Genomic DNA, 20,699 nt, shown 5'->3' on the forward strand with positions numbered 1-20,699 from the left:
ACAGGTATGGTTTGCATGTCTCAAACGTGTCAAAAATGAGTGAGTAAAAAGATCCGTCAGCATGGAGCTTCTTCATTCATTTTTCACCAACATGACTCAAGCGGCAGTGCCACAAGTAAGGGGTACTATCATTATTACTTTGTATCTTTTGGCACCAATATTATGACCATGTGTAACACTACGATCGAGATTCAATAAACCATTGAAGGTATTTATTCAAGAAAATAGAATAACCATTATTCTCTTTAAATGAATAATCATATTGCAATAAACACGATCTAATCATGTTCATGCTCAACACAAACACCAAATAACAATTATTTAGGTTTAACACCAATCCCGATGCTAGAGGGAGCGTGCGATGTTTGAGCACATCAACCTTGGAAACACTTCCAACACGTATCATCACCTCGCCTTTAGCTAGTCTCCGTTTATTCCGTAGCTTTTATTTCGTGTTACTAATCACTTAGCAATCGAACCGGTATCTAATACCCTCGTGCTACTAGGAGTACTAGTAAAGTACACATCAATATCATTTATATCAAACATATATTTGTTGACTTTGCCAGCCTTCTTATCTACCAAGTATCTACGGTAGCTTCGCCTCAGTGATCGTTCCCCTCATAACAGAAGCACTTAGTCTCGGGTTTGGGTTCAATCTTGGGTTTCTTCATTAGAGCAGCAAGTGGTTTCCCGTTTCATGAAGTGTCCCTTCTAGCCCTTGCCCTTCTTGAAACTAGTGGTTTTAGTAACTATCAACTATTGATGCTCCTTCTTGATTACCACTTTCGCAGTTTCAAACAGTGCCAATCGCTCAAGGATCATCATATCTATCCTTGATATGTTCTAGTTCTTCACGAAGCGCCAACAGCTTAGTGGCAGTGACTTTGGAGAACCATCACTATCTCATCTGGAAGATTGACTCCCACTTGATTCAAGCGATTGTTGTACTCACACAATCTGAGAACATGCTCAACGATTTGAGCTTTTCTCCTTTACTTTGTAGACAAAGAATCTTGTTGGAGGTCTCATACCTCTTAACAAAGGCACAAGCATGAAATCTCAATTTCATCTCTTAGAACATCTCATATGTTCTGCAACGTCTCAAAACGTCTTCGGTGCCTTGGTTCTAAGCTATTAAGTATTATGCACTGAACTATCACGTTGTCATCAAAAATGTGTATGTCAGATGTTCACAACATCCACAGACGACGCTCGAGGTGCAGCACACCGAGTAGTGCATTAAGGATATAAGCCTTCTGTGCGGCAATGAGGACAATCCTCAGTTTTAGGGACTCAGTCCGCAAAGTTGCTACTATCAACTTTCAACTAAATTTTCTCTAGGAACATATAAAAACGGTAGAGATATAGCGTAAGCTACATTGTAATTCACAAAGACCATTAGACTATGTTCATGATAATTAGTTCAATTAATCATATTACTTAAGAACTCCCACTCAAAAAGTACATCTCTCTAGTCATTTGAGTGGTACGTGATCCAAATCCACTAACTCAGTCCGATCATCACGAGAGTTGAGAATAGTTTGAGTGGTAAGTATCTCTATGCTAATCATATCAACTATATGATTCATGCTCGACCTTTCGGTCTCATGTGTTCCAGGGCCTTGTCTGCACATGCTGAGCTCGCCAAGCATAACCCGAGTGTTCCGCGTGTGCAACTGTTTTGCACCCGTTGTATGTGAACGTTGAGTCTATCACACCCGATCATCACGTGGTGTCTTGAAACGACGAACTGTAGCAACGGTGCACAGTTGGGGAGAACACAATTTTGTCTTGAAATTTCAGTGAGAGATCACCTCATAATGGTTCCATCGTTCTAAGCAATCTAAGGTGCATAAAAGGATTAACATCACATGCAGTTCATAAGTGACATGATATGGTCATCATCTTGTGCTTCTTGATCTCCATCACCAAAGCACCGGCATGATCTTCTTGTCACCGGTTCCACACCACGATCTCCATCAACGTGTCTCCATCGGGGTTGTCGGTCTACTTATGCTAATACTACTGAAGCTATGTCCTAGCAATATCGTAAACACATCTGCAAACACAAACGTTAGTTTAAAGACAACCCTATGGCTCCTATCGGTTGCCGTACCATCGACGTACAAGTCGATATTAACTATTACAACATGATCATATCATATATCCAATATATCACATCACATGATTGTCCATATCATATCAAAAGCATACCCTCCAAAAACAAGTTAGACGTCCTCTAATTTGATGTTGCATCTTTTACGTGGATGCTACTAGTATCCAGTATGATCGCATCTTACTTACGCAAAAACCACAAGGGAGATGTGCAAATTCCTATTTAACCTCTCCAAGGACCGCCTCGGTCAAAACCAATTAAACTAAAGTTGAAGAAACCGACACCCGCGAGTCATCTTTATGCAACGAGGTTGCATGTCAATCGATGAAACCAGTCTTTCGTAAGCGTACGAATAATGTCGGTCCGGGCCGCTTTAATCCAACAATACTGCTGAATCGAGAAAAGACTAAGGAGGGCAGAAAATTGAACATCACCATCCACAAAACCCTTTGTGTTCTACTCGAGATAACATCTACGCATGAACCTAGCTCATGATTCCACTGTTGGGGAACGTTGCATGGGAAACAAAAAATTTCCTACGCACACGAAGACCTATCATGGTGATGTCCATCTACGAGATGAGATTTGGATCTACGTACCCTTGTAGATCGCACAGCGCGGTTGATGTAGTGGAACATCCTCACGTCCCTCGATTTTCCCCAAGAACCGTCCCACGAACAGTCCCGCGATCTGTCCCACGATCCATTCTGATCTAGTGCCGAACGAACGGCACCTCCGCGTTCAGCACACGTACAGCTCGACGATAGTCTTGGCCTTCTTGATCCAGCAAGCAAGACGGAGAAAAGTAGATGAGTTCTCCGGCAGCGTGACGGCGCTCCGGTGGTGGTGAGCATCTACTCCTGCACGGCTCCGCCCGAGCTCCGTAGAAATACGATCTAGAGGTAAAACTATGGTGTCTAGATCTGAGTTGCACGTGGCAAAAGTTGTCTCAAATCAGCCCTAAATCACCACTATATATAGGAGGGATGGGGAGGAGGCTTGCCTTGAGGACCAAGTCCCCAAGGGGGCGCCGGCTAGGAGGAGAGTAGGATTGCAACTCCAAATAGGATTGGAAAGTGGAGTCCTTCTCTTCCTTCTGACCTCCCCTTTTTTTCTTTGGTTTTCTTCTTATGGCGCCAAGGGCCTCTTTGGCTGTCCCACCAGCCCACTAAGGTCTGGTGCGCCACCCCTAGGGCCATTGGGCTTCCACCGTGTGGGTTGCCCCCCTCCGGTGAACTTCCAGAACCCATTCGTCGCTCCCAGTACAATGTCGGTAATGCCCAAAAACCTTCCGGTAACCAAACAAAACCATCCTATATATCAATCTCCATTTCCGAACCATTCTAGAAACCCCCGTGACGTCTGTGATCTCATCTGGCACTCCGAACAACATTCGGTAACCACACATATAACTCAATTATACTAAAACATCATCAAACCTTAAGTGTGCAGACCATGCGGGTTCGAGAACTATGTAGACATGCCCCGAGGCACTCCTCGGTCAATATCCAATTGCGGGACCTGGATGCGCATATTGGATCCTACATATTCTCCGAAGATCTTATCGGTTGAACCTTAGTATCAAGGATTCATATAATCCCGTATGTCATTCCCTTTGTCCTTCGGTATGTTACTTGCTCGAGACTCGATTGTCGGTATCCGCATACCTATTTCAATCTCGTTACCGGCAAGTCTCTTTAGTCACATTGCTTGCAGGGCTTGTGTGTGATGTTGTATTACCGAGTGGGCCCCGAGATACCTCTCCGTCACACGGAGTGACAAATCCTAGTGTTGATCCATACTAACTCAAGGGACACCTTCGGAGATACCTGTAGAGCACCTTTATAGTCACCAAGTTACGTTGCAACGTTTATTGCACACAAGATATTCCTCCGGTGCCAGTGAGTTATATGATCTCATGGTCATTGGAACAAATACTTGACACGCAGAAAACAATAGCAATAAAATGACACGATCAATATGCTACATTCATAGTTTGGTCTTCTCCATCACATGATTCTCCTAATGATGTGATCCCGTTATCAAGTGCAAGCACTTGTCTATGGTTAGGAAACCTTGACCATCTTTGATCAACTAGATTGTCAACTAGAGGCCTACTAGGGACAATGTTTTGTCTATGTATCCACACATGTATGTGAGTTTCCAATCAATACAATTATAGCATGGATAATAAACGATTATCACAAACAAAGAAATATAATAATAACTAATTTTTTATTGCCTCTAGGGCATATTTAGATTTATCCTTATATAATGCATAGAAGTGCTTCTGCCCAAAACCATCGGAAGTGAGTACCAGCGTCTTGTTCCCATCCAAATATTGTTCGGTTCTTTTGCCCAATTTTTGCCATGTCATCGGTCTGGCCATCTCTAAGACCATGAAAAGACGTTGAAGTCTTGGTACGATTGGCAAATACCGAAGAACACTAATGGGGATTTTGGTGTGATTTTTTCTCACCCATACCGTTGTCTACCACAATATACCTGGAAGAATTGCAAATGGGGCAATAGTTCAAGGCCGCATACTCAAGCCTAAATAAGGCACATCCATTCTCGCACGCATGTATCTTCTCATAGGACATCTTAAGTACACGGAGGATTTTCTCTGACTGGTATAGGTTTGCACGCAGTACATGGCCTTTGGGTAGAAAGTGTCCAAATATTGTCATCGTCGCGTCATAGCATTCTCTGCCTAGGTTGAATTGAGCCTTTAGAGCCATTACTTGCGAGATGGCATCGAGCTGACAAAGGTCAGTCTACTCGTCGAGAGGACGTTTTGAAGACTCCAACATTAAATAGAAGGCCTTTGCAGATTCATCCATCTCATCGTCCGAATCCCGAGCATCATCAAAGTCTTGCCTCATGTCTTCGGTCCTAGTACCATGCTCGTCGGTGCGACGACGAATCACCTCAGCTCTGGCACGTTGGTCAGGCTCACCATGAAAAGTCCAGATTGTATAATTAGGCGGAAAGCCCCACTTCTGCAGGTGTTTACCCATTTCAAACTTTTTCTGCTTTTTCGAGTTCTCGTAGTTGGGACAGGGGCACCATGTTTTTTGCTGGCCATTTGCAAATGCGGCTCTCACAAACCCCCTGTTTTTGTCAACCATTCATGGGTCATGTCTTTCTGACTAGGATGACCAGTGTACATCCAAGCACAATCACTGATCTTGCCTAGCTACCTATGGGCACACAAGAATTAAATATATAAATCGTCACCTATATTCATCCGCTAATCAAGTTGTCAGTTTTATTACGTCCATGCAACCTACACGTTGATAGGTAAAGATAGGTCCTAATCCCACCCGAGTATGTGTAGATTGGGTTCGTATTCCCATGCTCTGCTCCATATCGAACGCAGAATTTGGGCAGGACCTCCCCGCTGTTCTCCTGATACACGTCTCGGCAATAAGCACATAGGATGTGTACCCGGAGAACAACGGGGAGGCCCTAACGAAATTCTGCATTGGATGCGGAGCAGAGCATACGGGAAAACGAACCCAATCTACACATACTCGGGCTGTCCATGGATAACGTTGGACTATTCGAAAGGATGACGGTTATAAATATGCAAAGACATGCATATTTACAGATGTCGCCCTCTCGAACGGGAGACGCATACTGGTCACGCATACTCAAGATTGAAGAAACCTGTAGCTAGCAAGTTTCATCGGCATCAAGACCGGAATAAAGCAAATTAAGGGGGCAGGAGAAGAAGTCATTTGTGCTTACCAACAAACGCAGGGGCGGAGCTCGTCCAACGCACGTGGAGGTCGTCGAATAACTGCACATTGAAATTCACCCGATCAACACAAATATGATGTTTTTAGAATTAACATAATCGGAAAATATGTGACCTAACTCATAATTTACAAAATTGTGACCCCGTTGGCCTATAGAAGGCCGAAAAGCACCTTCTCGTTCAAAATTAGGCAGAAGAGGTGTCGGGGGTCGGGGCTTATTGGCGTCGAGGGTAGGTCGTGTCGGGTGTTGGTGGTCGGGCTCAGTGTCGTCGGGGGTCGAGGGTCAGTTGTGTCGGGGGTAGGGGTCTTTTCGGTCAACAGGAGGCTGAAGAAGTGTCGGGGGTCGGCGGCTGGGGGTCAGTGGTGTCGGGGTCAGGGGTTAGTGGAGTCGGGGGTCGGGGTCAGTGGTGTCGGGCGTCGGGGGTCGGGAGTCGGGTGTGAGTGACTTCGGGGGTTGGGGGTAAGGGTCGGGGGTCAGTGGTGTCGGGCGTCGGGGGTCGGGTGTCGGGTGTCAGTGGCGTCGGGTGTCTTCTTCTTCCTCTTCTTCTCTATTGTCTTCTTATTTATTATTATTCTTCTTCTTTTTTCGCCTTCTCCTCCTCCTCCTCTTCTTCTTCTTGTTCTTTCCTTTCTTTTTCTCCTCCTCTCCTCTTTCTTCTTCTTCTTCTTCTTCTTCTACTTCTTTCTTCTAGTTTTTTTCTTTTCTATCTATTTTTTTCTTTTCTATCTAATTTTCTACCTAATAAACTAACTATCTAATTTAACATAAAAATAGATAAAAAACTAACTATACAAAATAACAGAAAAAACTGAAATTAAACTAACTATCTGAATTAACTATAAAATTTCAAAGAAAAAATAGGAAATAAAGCAAAAAAGGAAAAACAAAACTCCCCTGCAGGGGCAGTGGGTGCCGGGGCGGTGTGTGTGTGGCCAGTGTGGCACCGGTGCCGGCAGGGGCGTCGGGCGGGGGCAGGGCGCCGACTGCGGTAGAGGTGGGGGCAGGGCGCTGGCAGGGTCATAGGGCGGTGGCAGGGCGCCGACTGCGGCAGGGGCAAGGGCAGGGTGCCAGATGCGGCAGGGAGGCCCAGGGCGAGGGCGCGGGCGGGGGAGGACGACGAGGAGGGTGAGGGCGAGGGCGTGGGCGGAGGAAGGACGACGAGGAGGGCGAGGGCGAGGGCGAGGGCACGGACAGAGGGGGAACGGCGAGGGAGGCGACACTCGTGGAGAGAGACGTGAGAGAGATAGAGAGAGATCTGTCGGAGAGAGGAGGACGTGGCGTGGGAGAGACGGCCGTTAGGGGTGCCCTCTCTTTGCCGTCCACCCCCCTACGGCAAAGAGCTGTAAGGCAAACGGCAAAGAGAGGGGCCGTTACGGGGAGAGAGGGGGTGCGTGGTGGGCCACCCCGTGCTCTTTGCAGTCTCTTGTCGTGCTCTTTGTCGTCTGCTCGCGAACGGCAAAGACCAGACTGATGGCAAAGAGTATCTTTGCCATCAGTCTGCTCTTTGCCGTCCGTTTTTTAGTGAGTGACGACAAATAAGGTATTTGCCATCACCTAGGAGACGGCAAAGAAGAGGCTGATGGCAAAGGGGTCCATGGCAGATGGCAAACTACATGTGCGCCCAGCAGGCTGCCGTTAGCACTTGACGGAGGTGCCCGGAGATGTGCTGTCCGATATTCTTTGTCGTCTTCCCCCTCACGGCAATGATCCTTTGCCGTCATCTGTACCAATGCAGATGGCAAAGAGGACCTTCACCGGATTTTTGTTTGCCGTCCAGTTTGCCGTCTCCTCACGGACGACAAAGGCCTTTGCCGTCCGGGGTGTCCCCCTTTGCCGTCTGCCATGGCAGACGGCAAAGTATCTGATCCATATAGTGCTTGCACTAAAGGAAGTAACTTTTGAATCTCAGTGGGACCAATATAAAAAACTCAGTGGCACCGAAAAGGTGGCTAACGGTCAGATGAAACAATTCGGTGACACCGATATGCAAACTCGAAAATTCCTATTTTGTGTACCGAGGCAACATGAAGTTGGTCACCTTGAACTCGGTAGCATCGATATGGTTTCGGTTGTACCGATTTGGTGGGAATGGCTAGGGTTCTGTCTGAGGTCAAACTTGGTGTGGCCAAAATGGGAACGTTGGTGGCACCAAATTTGAGTGTCTGGAATTGGAGAGAATGGTTATGTGGGAGAAATGACTGCGCATTTTGGTGGTTAACTTTGAGTACTTGAGCAACTAGTTCATTCGAATACCTCACCCCCTTTTAATAGTATTGACTTTCCTATGGACTCAAACGAGATTTCTCACAATTATAAAATGAGCAGTCTTCTGGCTTGAAGCTTGGACCAATACTATTCCTTTCTTGCATCAAGGGGCATCTCCACATAAGCCTTTAGCAAAACCATCCTTTGAACTTTTCTGAAATATACTTGGATAAACATATTAGTCCAATAATGCATGTGTTGTGATCAATTATCAAAACCCATCTAGGGAGCAATTGTTCTTTCAGTTGTAGTGGGCTCAACCTGGTGAATTTCTATATCCTATTGATAGAAGGGGACAAGATGCATCTTTGTGTTGCTACCACTAAGGATGAAACGATGGGTTTTGTTCATATTTGTTGAGTTTACTTTGTCTACATCACATCATCGTTCCCCAAGCATTACTCTATTTTCTTAATACTCTAGATGCATGCTGGATAGGAGTCGATCGTTATTGTAATAGTACTAGGTGTAGGATGGATTCAGCCTATTTTCGTATGGACGTGATTCCTGTATATACATGATCATTGCCGTGGAAATAGCATAACTATACATGGTTCTATAAATTGCCTAACAAATGGCAAAGAATATGGGACGACACATCTACGGGCACCTCCGTCAAGTGCTAACGGCAGCCTGCTCGGCCCACACATAGCTTGTCGTCTGCCATGGACCCCTTTGTCGCCTGCCTCTTCTTTGCTGTCTGCTAGGCTCCCCAACTTAGTACCACCGAGTTTATGACTTTGGTGTCACCAATTTCGCCACTTTAGGTGTAACGGTTGGATTTTTTGTGCTGCCTATATATACCCCTTCACCCACTTCTCATTCGTGGGAGAAGCACTCAGAACACACACATCATTTCTAGATCCATTTTTCTGAGAGAGAGCCACCTACTCATGTGTTGAGACAAAGATATTCCAATCCAATCATTTGAAACTTGATCTCTAGACTCCGAAGTTTCTTTCCACCAAATCAATCTCTCCTACCATGCCTATTATGTGAGAGAATGATTTTGTGTTGAGTAGACTATCTTTAGAAGCACAAGAGCAAGGAGTTCATCGTTCTACCACATCAATTACCTTTTGGGGGGTGGTGCCCCCTAGATTTGTTAGGTGTCGCTTGGGAGCATCCTACTTTGTGTTGTGGAGTTGAACCAAGATTTTTGTAAGGGCAAGGATATCGCCTACTTTGTGAAGATCTACCGTGAGTAAGGCTAGTCCTTCGTGGGCGGAAGCCGCGGTGGAATAGACAAGGCCGCTTCTTCGTGTACCCCTTGTGGGTGGAGCCCTCCGTGGACTCTCGCAACCGTTACCCTACGTGGTTCAAGTCTGCACTAACATAGACGTAGAATAGCACCACCTATCGGAACCATTCCAAAAATAGCTGTGTCAACCTCATGCGTTTGATCTCCCTACCTTACTCCTTACTTTACACTGGCATGCTTTACAATCCGCTGCTACACTCTTAGAGCTGCATGTGTAGGGTGTACTTGACTTGCCATAACTACCAAATCTGCCCGTCAACTAAAATTGGAAAAGGCTAAATTTTTATCTTCTCAAGTAGTCTAATCACCCCCCCCCTCTAGACATACTTTCAATCCTACAAGTGGTATCAGAGATTTGGTCTCTATTGCATTGGTTTCACAACCTAGGAGAGTATGCCGTCTAGTGAGGGAAATTATCACCGTAGAAGTCCTTACTTCGATGGCACTAATTTTCCTAGTTGGAAGCATAAGATGAAAATGCATATTCTTGGTATTAATCCTCACGCTTGGTTTGTTATTCGTGTTGGTATGCAAGGTAATCTCTTCTGAGAAGGGCATAAACCGGATCATGATGCGACAGCCGATGAACTGAAGATGTTGCAACTCAACGCACAAGCCTGCAACATCATCTTCAACTGTCTATGCCTAGAAGAATTCAACAAAATCAGTCGTCTTCAGAATGCAAATGAAATGTGGGATACTTTGATCGATATGCACGAAGATACTAATTCGGTCACATAATCTAAGTTGGGTGTGCTTCAAAGTCTGCTTGACAAGTTCAAGATGAAGGATGGTGAAGGTGTCGCTGAAATGTACTCTAGGCTATCTCTCATCACCAATGAGATTGCTGGCTTAGAAAGCAAAGAGATGACCGACAAAGTCATCATCAAAAAGATACTTAGAGATCTTTATGGAAAGTATGACACTGTGTGCACATTGATCCAAATGATGCCAAACTACAATGATCTCAATCCAACTGAAGTCATTGGTAGGATTTTTGCTCATGTGATGTCACTCCAGGACAAAGGTGAGATGCACAACAAGTCAAGGATGCTTACAAAGCTTCATGTGATGCTCCCGCTACTTCAAAGGACAATCTTGTCACTGATGAAGAGATAAGCCTCATGATCAGAAAATTCAACAAGATCTACAAGAGTAAAGGCAAAGAGAGAAGCTCAAGATCAAGACATGATGAGAAGCGTTCGTCTAGTCGTTACCTAAACTGCTTCAACTGTGCGAAGCTCGGACACTACTCCAATGAGTGCTCAGCCCCCTACAAACGAAGGAAAGAGTCACCTTGAAGACGAAGCTCACGGGACGAGTCACCTCGCAGAGAGAGAAGGAGTAGAGAAGATCGTTATGAACGAAGACACTCATGGAGAGGCAAAGAATCGGAGAAGAAGGAAAAATACACCAAGAGCGGCTCAAGAAGAAGACATCAAGCTGATGTTGGTGAATGGGTTTCTGGCTCTGAGTCTGACAACCAATCCAAAAGAAGCTACCACTCCAACTCCAACTATAGACAAGATGAAGGTGTTACCGACATTGCATTTGTTTCCTCCAACCCCTACGACCTATTTTACTCACCAAATGATGGGTTCGGAAACTGCTTCATGGCTAAAGGCCTCAAGGTATCTCACCCCGAGTATCTTGATTTTAATAGTGATGAGGATGACTTGTTAGGAGAAAATGACTTGCTCTTTGATAAAACTAGTGATTGCAATGAAAGTGAACTTTCTAATTATCATGCTAGTCAAGAGAAATCAAGTGATGATGATAAGAAAGAGATTGAATGACTAACTCAAGAATTGAATACTCTTAATTTAGCTCATGAAACTACTCTAGAAGATCAAAGAGAGCTTGCAAGAACTCATGAGAAGCTATGCTTCGGGAAGCTCAATTTGGAGCAAGACTGTAACAGCCGAGACCGACGCTCCAGAAGATTCCCCTTTTATTCCATTGTCATTGTGTTAATTATTTTTTTGTCGCATTCATCATCGCAATATGCGCATCATCCGCATTGCATCGGCACTCTGTTGCCGCCAGTTTTCAAAACTTGCATCCGTTATTAGTTGTCGGTTCTCTCCGTTTTGTCGTTGACTGTTTTCAGACCAACCACACACACACGCACCCGTGTCATCATTAAAATTTTGTTTTTAAAAGTGTGTATAAAATATTCTCGGATTTCAGAAAAAAATCATTGATTTTTAAACTGTCCATAACTTTTGAACCGTGCGTCGGATCGAGACAAGTTATATATGTAAAATGACTAGATTTTTGTGTAGATTAATATTGTTTGGCTTTCGTGTGTGTTTGGATCTGTTTGACCGGCTGTTTGCATAGAATTACGTGATGCGTGTTTAGGTGAATTATCTCGTAGCTATTTAAGCACGTATTGGGATTTCTCAAACCTAGCGTGTAAAATGTTCATGTTGTTTGCAACACATTTCCATGCATAATAAAATAGTTTTCTTGTTGTTTTCATTTAGGTGGCATAAATAGTTTGCTATGTTGGGTTTAGGTCATATTCTTGCATATATGTGTTGGCATTAGTGTTATTCAAAAACCCACATATTATATATGTTTTCGAGGTAGAATTTATTTGTGCATTTAGTTTTATCTTTCGAGCAAGTTAGCATGAATGATATTTGCCATATTGCCCCTTTTTTATTTTGTGTGAATTATTCCGTGCATGATATGAATCACTTGTGAACATGAGTTATGCTCTTGGACATGTATGTTAGCCCCTGGTAATTTTGGTTGCTATAGAAATCCATGTTTAGGTGTTGTTTGCTTGTTGCCAACATGCTAGAAAATAATGCTCTTTTGAGATGCTGAAATATTTCTAAGTGTGAAATCTGTAATATTTTGTTGTTGTCTTGCCATGAGATTTTCTAGTGTTCCGCAGCCCATTTGCGGTTGGTGCAATGGAGTTATTTGTAGTGCTTAATATTCTCTAGCGTCATGTAATTTTTGATGACATTCTACGCCGTGTAGCATATTGTTTTCCGCTGCCAATATGCCTTCTGGTTGAAAACTGCACTGTCCAAAATGTATTTTCCCCAAGTCTGAAACTGTGTGCAACTTGCCATTTTGTGAGCTCAGTCACTAGTGATCCATGCTTCCATGCTATTTCTATTTAGTAGGGTGTTGTTGTGCATCATGACTACTACTGCCTCATGCCATGTTTGAGCATTTTAGAATTATGTAGCTTCTTGTTTTGGGGTATAGGAAATGTCATGTTGCTGTTTTTGGCAGATTATAGCTATTTCTCTATTTTCTTGTAATTGTTGAACCGTTGCTCCGTTTGGAACGTGTTATTTCTACTATAAATCTCGCTAGGCTACCCGCCGTTTTAGGGCCTCTCCGTCGCGCACTGATTTTCGTTCGCACGATCTCTACCGGTCGTATGATTTTACAGCGTTATCAAAAATCCGTTCGTCCAATCATCTACACGTTGTGCTTTCATGCTCCAGTAGATGACGGGCGGGCCTCCTTTGCCCGCGTACCCAGCTTTGTAGTGTGCCTCACGTCTGTCTGCTGTGAAAAAGGATGGACATCAAGCAACGTGTGAGGCGTCTAGTGAAAACCCTAACCACCAATCCCTTGTCTCCTCGAGCCCCGAGCTGCCTCCACATCCTGTTTGCCTCTCCCCTCTCTCCAGTACTTTCGTGCACCTCCTCCTCCACTTCTATCCTTCCTCCTCTACCAGCGTTGGCCGCCACATCCTTCCCTCAAGCTGCACTGCCATCCATCTCTCAACATGTTCCTCAATCTACCGCCGCCGATAGTTGTGCTTCTGGATCGCATAAAGATTGCTTCTATAGGAGAGCAGGGTTGACGTGGTCTTTTTGGTGGGCATGTAGTAGGGAAGGTTGAGCGGGGTGGATATGAGGCAAGGAGCAACAAGGTCTTATCTTATTCCTCAATTTCTACTCCTTGATTTATGTTTTTTCTGAACACATGTATGCAGGTCTGAGAGAAAAAGGAGAAGCGGAATGAATCTTGATGAAGTGCTATTTTTACACCCTAATTTATTATATTTTGTACAACAAGTTTTTCTTTTAATGACATTTTGTTACCTGGTTTACTGTTCTACTATTGACATACTCACTGAATTTTACGGACACTAAGTGATCTATTTAAGTCCAATTTGTTCCTTTTTATTGCTACTATTTCTCATGGGATATTCAGGTGCTGAGAAGACATATTTTTGAGATGTTCCTAATGGCGACGGTGGTAATCAACAATGAGAAAAAAGGAACAGAGATTGGATTTGTACTACGTATGTTTCTCATCTCTTCTAGCCCTTGTTTCAATCCTCATCTTCATGTAACTGCTTCTTCACAGCCGTTGAATGTGTCTTAGGAGATGAATGCCATGGATTGTTTAGATTCTTGTTAAGTGACAACTAACTAAACTATTTGTCCCTTTGTTAACGGCAACTGCATATGGTGGTAGCCACATTCATGATGGTGAATTGAATCAAATCTGTAGTAAAGTTAGTGCTAAATCGCAGGTGTGTATATTCATGTTCAATACACTCAAGAAGTTTTGTGAAGATATGTAGATTTAGTGAGACAAGAAAATTACTTGACAAAAATTGGTACATCCACTGTGATAAATGTCAATAGCATGCATTGTATATGTATGAAGTAGTAAGACAAGAAAATTACTTCAAAGAAATAGGTACAATCACTCCAATAAATATCAGTAGCATGCACTTTATATGTATGAAGAAAGAACAATAGTCATGATTTTGCATTGCTCGGACCAAGATTTGTATGCACCGATCACCAATTGAGTCATTTAGGGTTACAGGAAAATGACATATATCAGTCAGTGCTACAACTAATAGTGCGGTTGTATACTTGGTGAAACAAGCAGGTTAACCACTCAGTATTAGACTAGGAAACCAATGTAGAAGTACCATCTAAAAAGGACAGATAGATTACTTTGTGAAAAATCTCAGTAGCAAAGTAGAGAAGCCTTTTTGCTATGGATTGTGTATAGTACCACAACACTGTTATATCTGTCAAACACTAAGATATATATAGTTGTTACTAACTGAAATTTTTGGATGAAAATACTATTGAATGTGATCTTGCGACTTGCTTGTTCATTCTCTTCTTATGCTAAATATATCTCTTTCCAGAAGGCAACTACTCTTCTTTTGCTTCATTTATTGTTTCTTATCAGATAGTATGGCATTTTTTTCCTTATATGTCATATTATAGATTGTGCAATATTTTCCAATTTATAAACATTCTTTTTCTGGTTAATTAATAGTTAAAAGTATGAGTAGTAGAGTGGAGGGGATTGTGTGATAGTCCAAGGAAGTCTCTAGCAGAACACAGTGTTCTGGGAGCAGCTTTTCAACGTGGGACTTTCCATGGAAGATGGATACATACATCTACCTTATTCAGTGAGATCAAAACTAGGGAACCTTCATTTCATTCCAAGCACACAACAGAAATGCTTCTTGTTAGTTATTACAAACATCGACACGACGTCCCTAAGTCCAAAGGAAAATCATGCATATGATAGCACTACATGTGTACCCTTACCTTTCTCCTTTGTTTCTTAAATAAACAATATTACTTCAGGTTAAATCTAATGAGTTAATGTTTTATGATCCAGATAAACAAACATGTCCTGTACCAAGCCCCCGTTCACTCAAGTGGTAGTTACACTTCAATTTGAATCAACATGTATGCACATTGAAAATTACTAGAAAAATCAATTCAGAAGTAGGGGAAGATAGAAGCTCAAAACAACATGCAAATCGATTGTCACCATACCATTGATCACTAGGCTGCAAAATTATCTGGGTTCAAAAAAACATATAGTTTTCTTCAGCAGAGTCATGTATGGCACAAGACAAGTATCTCTCGATTGAAAATTTCTAACAGTGTATATCTCCCAGAAACAATTTGGAAATGATCTTCTTTTCCTCCAATATTTTTCCTTCTCTTTAAATATTAGGATAAGCATTGATCCTCAATTTTAGCGATTTCTTATGTGATCTGCAATTAAGTATTCTTATTAGGTGACTTTACTTGCTATCGTCGCCAATGAAAATCCTCTTTAAACGTCAAATTATGGTGGATTGGTCTGCCTATTTTCGGGTGCAAGAGAGTAGTTATACTTAGGAGATAACATTCTTCATGTGTTACATATGCATTCTTCTTTAAACAGTGTTCTCTAATTTATGGATTTGGTGCAGGTTCAAGGATATAAACCTATATGATATATTATTGATGGGGATCGAGTATTATAGTGATATATCTATGAATTTTAATGATCTATCTGCTACCAAGTACTCTACTCACCAGAATTTGTTTTGGATGCTTCAGCTCAGTTAACTGGATGTTAATTTGTTCACATAACTCATGTTGTAGCTACAAATTTCTTTGTACTTTACACGCAAATTATTTATCTTATTCTGAAATCTTATTCCTTAGTGATAGGCTGTAGGTTGAGTTCAGATTGTGTTTTCCTAGAAAAGAATCAGGTAATGCTATGGCCTAAGCAACGTATGGTATAAATTTTATAAAGAAGGTTGTGTAATATTTTTCTAAGGTTCTTTCAAATATCTGGAATTTGCATGCATATGTTTCTTGTGTGTGCCCACATTTTTTATGCATCTACAGCGGGCTTACGCCTGCGTGAACTTTATTTAGATCGTTGAGGATGTTACATAGTGCATGGCATCGGGAATACATGGGGTTGAAGGGAAAGAGAAAAATGAAAAATACGTATTGTTGTGGGCTACATCCTCGCAGCTAGGTGGAACAACATGGAGCCCCACTCGCGAAACATATTGTTGTGCACACATTGTTAGTTTTGTACTCCTTCTTTGATATGAATAACTAGCACATGAATTTTTCATGGTGGGAAGCATGAGTGACATTTACTATTTAGAATGCCCAGATGCCAGTTTGGCTTCTTTATTTTTAGTTTTGAGAGGTGCCTGCATTTATTTTTAGGATGCAGTCATGCTAAAATATTATTGTTGTGTTTCATCTAATTTCACTTTTTGATAGGGACACATATCATGTGGTCTAATATTTATACGAATGGTTGGGAAATCGCAAGTAGATGGTTACTTATGCCTTGTAGCTCCTGTAGGAGTGATATACTTATTAAGATGAATGGTTATTCTATAATGAAAGGCATATGTAGCCACCCGATCTGCAACGGCCAAGTCTCTGATGTTTCTGTACCATCCCAAGATCTTGCTGGTACACACACAGTACGTCAATGTATATATCAGGAGTTCAATCACACAGCTTACTCAATCGGATCTCATATCAAGTACTTTATTACAATAAAGATTACAATAAAGTGGCTGAAGGCCAACTCATGAGATAAAACTAAACGAAGACTAGCGGAAGCTTCAAAGGTAGTAGAGTCCATCTAACACCATGGCATATCACCGAGAGTAGATCGTGTCCTCACTCCTGGTTGGAAAAGTACTCTGCAACATAACACATTGCAGCCGTGTAGGTCAGTATATTGAATATGCCAGCAAGTCACAAAAGAGAGAGGTGAAAAAGTATCATCTATCCTATATACATATATGGCAGGTGGGGCTGTAAAATTTAAGCAGAAAGCAAACTTTCTCCTACAACAAGAGAGGGGATAAAAGCAAAATTTACTACATTGTTGGTTGTCAATCAGATGGTCCACCAACCATATCTCATACCCGAGTTATCAATATTACCCACATCATTAATATTATTTGTGTTGAGAATTCCAGATAGTTTTAGTTGCTTTGGCTCAAGTTGTCCATGGCCGTAGACACGGCTAATTGATTAGGTTTGAGTACTCTGCAGAGTTTTGCACACATTCCTAGAAGATTTGATCGCCTCCGTTGGAGTCCTCGCACTTCAGGGTGTTTGAGAACCGTATGATCAAAACATGGTCTTCCAACGGGTTCCTCTGAGCCATTGTCAGTGTCCATCCAATCATATAGTTCTTCTACATCTTGTAGCACCGCCCATCCAGAGTCACCATGATGTCCAACCAAGCTAGAGCCCATAATGAGTTGGGGCTGGGCAGGTAAGCCACAGGTCTTCAAGTATCCATCCATCTTTTCGTGCCTGGGTGAAGCTTTCCGCAAGATGTCATGGCACTTCCCCATTCATCCCGGGTCATCCACTGGTTACTCCAGGGTGCCATCTAAACCATCCTTCACCTAGAGGTGTGTTTCATGACAAGGTCTTGAAGAGTCTTGAAATCTTCTGGTGTTGATTATTAAATTCTCACAACACTCGTGATAAACAATCAACCAAGACCCCGTCTACTAAAAGCATAGAAAAATAAAATTATTGTCCCGGGCCAAGTAACAAGGCTGATGGGTGCCTACCACATGATACTACATCAAAATCCAAATTTCCAAGTACCTACATTGCATGCAATCGATGGAGAAGGTTGAACTAAATGCATATAAAACCATAGGTAAAACATGATCAACATGACTTGCCTTGTTGACGACTTTTGAACTTGAGCGCCTCTAGATAACAAGCTTCGCACTCCGGATGATCTAAGGAGACAAAAATTTCACACAATAAGCAACACAACATCAAGTAAAAAAATAAAGCAACAATTTAAAAGTAGCTAGATCAAACGAGAGCAAACATATCCTACAAACACTAAAACAGAAACTGTTTTGTTGAAAACCCTAAGATAAATTATCCTAAAATTCGGAAATTAAATCTACTGGTAAATAATATCACTAGTGATCAGTAGAAAAAAGAATCAACTCAAAACCTATTTTTAAACTCCAGATAATCACAAAACAAGGTTTAACTCAAATCTGTTTAAACTCAAATTTCAAATATTCAAACATTGTCAAATTTTATATCTACGGAAACTACATAAACTTTGTGATCCAGTGCAAAAAGAATGATCTAATTTAGAGTTATAGAATAAAAGTTAAATCCAAAACAAATCAGAAACTTTCTGGTTTTTAATAACAGCAGCAAAAATAAAAATTTCAACTGAGTGAACAAGGGTGCTACGTGGCAGAGTCCTATTGGATAGAGGGTGTGCGCTGCGGGGCCTAACCAACCAATGAACACAAAATAAAAGAAAATGTTTCGGCTGATAGTTACTAACAGAAAGCTGTGGTTTTTTCTAATTAAACCGAAAGGGTAACTAGAGATCTAATCTAGGACGTTGATAGATGATCTAACGGATGAAACAAAATAGAGCATGGCTCACCGCGGCTGGGGGTCTCCGGCAAGATTGATGCGGCGGCCGAAGTTGGTTCCGGATGGGGAGGTGGCTCTGGTGGTCGACCGAGGCGGTGGAGGGGTATGGGCGGCGACAGGGGGTGGGGGGGGCTCGGGCGGGTCTTGGTGGCGTCGGCGGGGCTCGGGGTGACGGTGGGAGGTAGCAGGAGCTTGGGGAGCTTCCGCTCCAGTCAGGAACTCCGACGAGGCGGCGTGTGGTGTTCCGGCGATGGGGAGGGGCGGTTCTCGTGGGGAATGGAGAGAGGGGAGGAGAGGAGTACTATAGGGGCTCGTGAGGGGCTGAGATGGAAAGGGCAGGGAGATCTCCTGGGATCCGGCGAAGGCGTAGGAAAGTTCTGGCTGCGGTAGAAGGAAGGAGAAAACTCGGGAGGAAAAAGAAGAAGAGTCGGGCCAAATTTCCTACGGGCCCAATCGCGTTTTCCTAATACGCGTAGGATTTTTCCTTTTATTAAAAAATAGGAAAGGGAACCTATGAAAAGAAATAAATCCTACTCCAAAAATATAAGTATTTTTTACCAAAATGATCACAAAAAAATTCCCGCAACGTGGACATTTTCTTTTGCACAAAAGGAAAAATTATTTTTTTTAAATCCAATAAAAACCAAATTTTGTCTTTTAAAAATTTTGGCATTATTTTTCTTTTGACTTTTTGGCGTGTCAAGTTACCTCCTCTCACACTTGCTAGGCAAGGTATTTATCAAAAAAAATTGTGAGTGAAAATCTTGTGCCAAAATAAATTTGAATCAAATACTGATCGAAATTCAAATGCCACTATCATTCAAATAAAATGCATAGATCCTAGCTACAATTATAAAACATTCCAAATTGAAAATTTGGGATGTTACAAACCTACCCACCTTAAGATGAATCTCGTCCTCGAGAATCGGGTTGCCTAGAAAATAGGTGCGGGTGGTCTCGACGAAGATCTTCTTCTCGTTCCCACGTGGCTTCTTCCTCGGTGTGATGACTCCACAAAACCTTGCAAAACTTATTGGTCTTGCTGCGAGTAACTCTTTTGGCATTCTCGAGAATCCTCACGGGCTTCTCCTCATAAGTCAGATCACTGTCAAGGTGTATGGCCTCTAGGGGCCCTGTGTCTCACAACGGAATATCAGCCATCTCGGCACGACATTTCTTCAACTGGGAAACATGGAATACATCGTGAACTCCGGACAATCCTTCCGGCAATTCAGCAACATCACCTCTACGTTCAAGAATTTTGTAGGGGGCAATGAATCTGGGTGCTAACTTTCCTTTTACACCAAACCACTTGATTCCTCGAAGTGGGGACACATGAAGGTATGCTCGGTCTCCCACTACGTATGTTACTTCCTTGTGTTTGCTATCAGCATAACTTTTCTATCTAGACTGAGCTATCTTGAGTCAGTCATGAATCAGCTTGACCTTCTCTTCAGAATCTCGGTTAAGGTCGGGACCAAAAAGTTTCTGGTCTCCAACACCATCCCACATCAATGGTTTTCTGCACCTCCTTCCGTATAATGCTTCAAAAGGGGCCATCTTCAGACTAGTCTGATAGCTGTTGTTGTATGAGCACTCTGCGTAAGGCAAATTGTCGTCCCAGCTAGACCCATAGTCTAGTGCACAGGCTCTCAGCATATCCTCCAGAATCTGGTTGACTCCCTCGGTTTGTCCATCGGTCTATGGGTGAAAAGTTGTACTGAACGCTAATCTTGTTCCCAAGGTTTCGTGTAGTTGATGCCAAACTTTGATGTGAATTGGGTTCCTCTATGTGACACGATACTCTTCAGAACTCCATGCAGACATACGATCTTGGTCATATATATCTTGGCCAGCTTAGCACTCGTGTAGGTAGTCTTCACGGGAATGAAGTGAGCTACCTTGGTCAAACGATCGACCACTACCCAAATAGAATCATAACCTGAACGGGTCCTGGGTTATCCTGTGATGAAGTCCATACCAAGCTTTTCCCATTTCCACTCGGGTATCGGCAAAGGTTGAAGTAATCCTGCTAGTTTTTGATGTTCGACCTTTACTCGCTGACAAACAT

At 42.6% G+C, this 20,699-nt stretch overlaps 1 long non-coding RNA gene across 1 annotated transcript; it reads left to right on the plus strand.

Annotated features, from left to right (window-relative positions):
* The first annotated feature begins 12,961 nt into the window (after positions 1 to 12,961).
* Positions 12,962 to 16,600, plus strand: LOC123402635. Its single transcript, XR_006611318.1, has 2 exons — positions 12,962 to 13,695; positions 15,637 to 16,600. It is a non-coding gene; the product is annotated as an uncharacterized LOC123402635 (long non-coding RNA).
* The last annotated feature ends 4,099 nt before the right edge of the window (positions 16,601 to 20,699 follow it).

The sequence above is a fragment of the Hordeum vulgare genome, chromosome 6H (assembly GCF_904849725.1).
Source record: "Hordeum vulgare subsp. vulgare chromosome 6H, MorexV3_pseudomolecules_assembly, whole genome shotgun sequence".
Lineage (NCBI taxonomy): Eukaryota > Viridiplantae > Streptophyta > Magnoliopsida > Poales > Poaceae > Hordeum > Hordeum vulgare.